Genomic DNA, 5351 nt, shown 5'->3' with positions numbered 1-5351 from the left:
GTGGAGGCAGAAAACATTGGCACCTGCTGCTGCTTAGCTATTCATTCACCTATCTTAACGACTTGTTAAGCTTTTGGTTTCAAAATGAGTCTTCCTCATAAAAAACTAAATCCAAAAAGCAGTACACTCAGAAGTCTCTCAACATCAGAAAGGAGAACTCAGAAAGCAGAGAGAGAAATACTTCCAGAAATGTCAGTGAGTTGACAATAAATTAGAAGAGTCTACTTAGTCCTGAGAGATTCGTTTTTCCTAAGGCAGTAATAACTTAGGAAGGTATCTGAGACTTATTCTCAATTTTGAATCCTTTTTCTTGACTTTTGAACACGATGGGGTCAATTCTCACTGATTCACCAGATGCAGGTCTATGGGCTGTATATATTTTGGGATACACATAGTGGCTAAGGTGGCTTCACTTAGGCAAATAGGAAATTTGACTCAAGTATTTAAGGTAATACTTATTATTTAACTTTTTGGAACTTGTTTCTATGAAGACCAAATTACTGAAAGCATTAAAAAACAAAACAAAACAAGAACAGGGCATAAGGACACAGAACATCCACAATAAGAATATTTGCTTCTAATGATTTTAACTCAAGGTGACTTCTTTATGGATCTTGTCAGATGGAACTATAACTCATTTCAGGGTTCTCAGAATGGGAATGATCTTGAGTCTGCAAATGACAGTATTTAAAAGTCTTTCAATGTGTAGCTCCTGAGTTTTTCTTAGACAATAGCAAGACTGTCTTGCAGCCTAAGGGTAATTAGCTGATTCACAAATACCAGGCCTAAGTTCAAAAGTTGTATTAAGCTTTGTGTCATAATTCTGTTGGTGATAATAAAATCAAATGGATTTCCAAATACTGTGTTTATTGTTTTTTTTAAATTGGAAAGGTAACACTGTGCTTTAAACATGTATTTATTATAGATAGACAGATAGATAGATAGATAGATAGATAGATAGATAGATAGATAGATATTATATATAGGGAGATGCAGAAGCATCTAAGTATCTATCTGTCTATCTATCTATCTATCAACTATCTATCTATCTCAATAGTTTTTGGAGTATAAGTGGTTTTTGGTCACATGGATGAATTGTACAGTGGTGAAACCTGAGATGTTAGTGGACCTGTCACCTGAGTAGTGTACATTATACCCAATATATAGTTTTTTAATCCCTTACTCCCTTCCCACCCTTCCACCTTCTGTACTTCTGAGTCTACAAAGTATTATATCAGTCTGTATGCCTTTGTGCAGTCATAACTTAGCTCCCACTTATAATAGAGAACATAAAGTTTTTGGTTTTCCATTCCTGAGTTACTTCACTTAAAATAATGGCCTCCGGCTCCATCCAAGTTGCTATAAAAAACAAATGTAGCTGTTTTTTTATGGCTGAGTAGTATTCCATGGTGTATATATACCACACTTTCTTTGTCTGCTCATTGGTCGATGGGCACTTAGGTTGGTCCCATATCTTTGCAATTGTGGATAGTGCTGTGATAAACATGTGTGCAGGTGTCTTTTTCTTTATTTTTTCTTTCTTCCTGCTTTCTTTTTTCTTTTTTTTGTTTTGAGACGGAGTCTTGCTCTGTCGCCCAGGCTGAAATACAGTGGTGCGATCTCGGCTCACTGCAACCTCTGCCTCCTAGGTTCAAGAGATTCTCCTGCCTTAGTCTCCCAGGTAGCTGGGACTACAGGCACGTGCCACCACACCTGACTAATTTTGTATTTTTAGCAGAGATGGGGTTTCACTATGTTGGCCAGGCTGGTCTCGAACTCCTGACCACAGGTTATCAGCCCGCCTGAGCCTCCCAAAGTGTGAGGATTACAGGCTTGAGCCACTGGGTTGGGCCGCGGGTGTCTTTTTCCTTTTTTCACTTTTTAATAATGGCCGTTCTGGCTGGGGCTAGGTGGTATCTCACTGTGGTTTTAATTTACATTTCCCTGATGATTAGTGATGTTGATCATTTTTTCGTATGTTTAAATTGGCCATTTGTATTATCTCCTTTCGAGAAATGTCTACTCACATCATTTGTCCACTTTTTGATGGGACTTTTTGTTTTTTTTGTTTTTTTTTTTGTGTGTTTTGTTTTGCTTTTATTTATTTATTTATTTTTTCTTGCTGGTTTGTTTGAGTTCCTTATAGATTCTGGATTTCAGTCCTTTGTCAGACGCATAGTTTACAAATATTTTCTCCTATTCTGTGGGTTGTTTACTTTGATGATTATTTCTTTCACTGTGCAGAAGCTTTTTTAGTTTAATTAGGTCCCATTTATTTATTTTTTAAACATGTATTTATATTATGTCCCAGACATTTGAAGGGCTATGTGATCTAGATACCACAGAGCTGTGTGCTGGATTGTCTCCAGACAGATCAGCCCTGCCTCTCCTAAGGCGAGGGGCTGTTTACCACGGTCCTCTTCTGTCTACGGTTCTGGGTAAGAGTCGCCAGGAGCAGAATTTGGAGTAAGACAGATGTGAGCAAGAGGCCATTACCCTGGAAGGTCATGGTGCTGCCGCGGTGACCTATAGACACAGAGGGGCCAGCAGGCACCAGCTTGGCCTGGCTGTTCCTCTGCTCATTGTCCAGTCTGTCTTTTCAATTTGCAATCTGGCCAACAAACAGCAGCCCAAGCCCACCAACCAACACTTGGCCGAGGCCCACAGCACTGGGAGTTCCGTGGTGGCGGAAGTTTCCACAAGCCTCTCTATGAGCTCTTCCTTGGTGGTCCCGTGTTGGTGGCCCATGCACACAGCTTCTCCACATCTTTCCACAAGCTGCCACCCTCCCAGCCAGCTGCTGCTGCAACCCGAGGTGGTTAGTGACTCTCTCTGATCCTCCAACTCTCCATCCAGACCTCCTGTACTACTCAGCTCCTCTCACATTCTGTAAGCTCCAGTTTCAGTATTAAACCCCATATTCCCATAAGACTTGGAATGGCTCTGTTTTCCTGTATGAACTCTAACTGATACAGGCTGTTTTAAGTTTGGCTGTGGTTTAAAAAAAAAAAAAAAAAAGAGCTTGGTGGAGCACTTAGGGAAAAAGAGATGTGCTAACATTTACTAAATAGTCTCCAAAGCTTTAAGATAGCATCATAATAACTGTGTTTATTGTGGATAAAAACAGGGACTTGGTCATCAGACAAATTGGTTTCATCAGTTCATAACTATGGCATAACTCCAGGCAGCTTAATTTCTCAGAACCTTATTTTCCTTCTTTATAAAGTGTGGAATTGATTATTCCTTCTTCATGGGGTTGTTCTGAGGATTAAATGAGATAAGACATTCAGTGTTTAGTCAATATCTAGCACAAAGTCATAATAATTTTTAAAAAGCTACTATCATAGATCTCTTATTTAAGATCTGAGAGTTTCTGAGAATCTTGCAGAAAACATCCTAAAAGTATCACTGTTAACCTAACTACGAATGCTAGACTAAGACTTAAAAAACATCTTTTAAAATGGACAGTTCACAGTGACAAGGGAATAAGGTGAATCTTCAAAGGCAGTCCATGCATCACTACGTACACGACACAGATGCAGAGAGGAAACGGCATCAAGGCCATGCATGGCTTAAAGAGCATCTTTCCATGCACTGGGACCTGGAACTCTGACTTCAAGAGTTACATGGGATGCAGACCCCCAGGGGAGGCAGGGACCTTGCAAAGTGGATATTCAGTTCAGAAAGCCCCATTTAATCTTCAATTTCAAAGGGCTGTCCCACAAAGATTGAAAGTAAGAAACTTTGCTGGTCTTGACCTTTCCTCTAAGTAAAATGGAAACCAACAACAAATGAACAAACAAAACCCACCTCTCCTAAGAATGCATCATAAGAACAAGCTCCTAGAGGCTGGGCGCGGTGGCTCACGCCTATAATCTCAGCACTTTGGGAGGCTGAGGCAGGCCAATCACCTGAGGTCAGGAATTTGAGACCAGCCTGACCAACATGGTGAAACCCCATCTCTATAAAAAAGAAAATACAAAAATTAGCCAGGTGTGATGGTGCATGCCTGTAATCCCAGCTACTCGGGAAGCTGAGGCAGGAGAATTGCTTGAACCTGGGAGGTGGAGGTTGCAGTGATCCGAGATTGCGCTCCAGCCTGGGAGACAGAGTGAGACTCTGTCTCAAAAACAAACAAACAAAACCCAAAAAACTTCCATGCAGGTTTGGGGCTCCAACTCACACTGCTTGCATGATCTCTCCAAATCCCAAACCAAGAAAGTAAAGTAGTATCAGGCTGGTAGCATTCTTCTCCCTTATGCTCCTGGCCAAAGCAAACAGGCATTCTTTTTAGGGAAACCAAGAACAACCCAGACATCACCGCACTCCTGCAGATAATGCTCCAATAACTATGAACTCACAGAATCAAATCCTTTTTTTTTTTTTTTTTTTTAAAAAAAGGAAACAAAGTCCAACAGGCAGGAGTTAGCTAAGAAAACCTGCAGAGGAATCACGTTTACAAAGATTTCAGATGTTAACATTAGTGTTTGCAGAATATAAATGATTTAGATGTTTGAGGAAGAAATTAGGAAATCGGAATTACAATACCAGGAAGAGACTGTTAACTGACTAGGTAGATTTCAAAAGAAACATATTGTACGCTCACCCCTCCCACCGCCCTCACACAAAACAAGTGAAAACAACATTCAATGGATGGATTGAACAACAGATTAGGGGCAGGCAGAGAGTATTGGTGTACTGAGAATTATCTGAAGAAATTACACAGACTACAGTACGAAGACACAGAATAAATGGAAAATATCACAGACAAGCTAAAAAAAAAAGAAAAAAAAAAGAGGAGATTAAACATTGAAGTTCCAGAAGGACAGAAAAGGGAATGGGGAGAAGATACTAGCTAAGAATTTTCTGAAAGTGACATGACACGTGATGTGGTGTGCTGTTCCATAGATCCAGGACACCTGAAGGGCCCCAAGCGAAAAAAAACCTCTCACCGAAGCACATCATAATCGAATTTCATTTTATCAAAGATAAGAAGAAGCTCTTAAAAGCAGCCAGAGAAAAGACATATTTACAAAGAACTGCATTTAGACCGAGGTCAACTGTATTTTATTACCATGATTGCTCTGAGGAACTGATTCCTACACGCCAGCCATTAGCCCTCGTCATTCTTTGAATGTGCAGTATTGCCAGGTGGACCTCTGCACAAATAGTAGCAGTGACATTCATGTTTTATTTCAGGTAAGTGGGATTATGTCCCTTTTGATGTCTCCCCTGGAAGTGTGACCTGAAAGGATTGTATCAACCAACCATCTTGTCCTCTGGGAAAAGGAGACAAAGGAAGGGAAGGGAAAGGAAGGGAAGGGAAGGAAAGGGGAAGGGGGAGGGGAGGG

This window comes from Rhinopithecus bieti, unplaced genomic scaffold (assembly GCF_001698545.2).
Source record: "Rhinopithecus bieti isolate Rb0 unplaced genomic scaffold, ASM169854v2 scaffold_1304, whole genome shotgun sequence".
Lineage (NCBI taxonomy): Eukaryota > Metazoa > Chordata > Mammalia > Primates > Cercopithecidae > Rhinopithecus > Rhinopithecus bieti.
Note: the sequence above shows the minus strand (reverse complement) of the source record.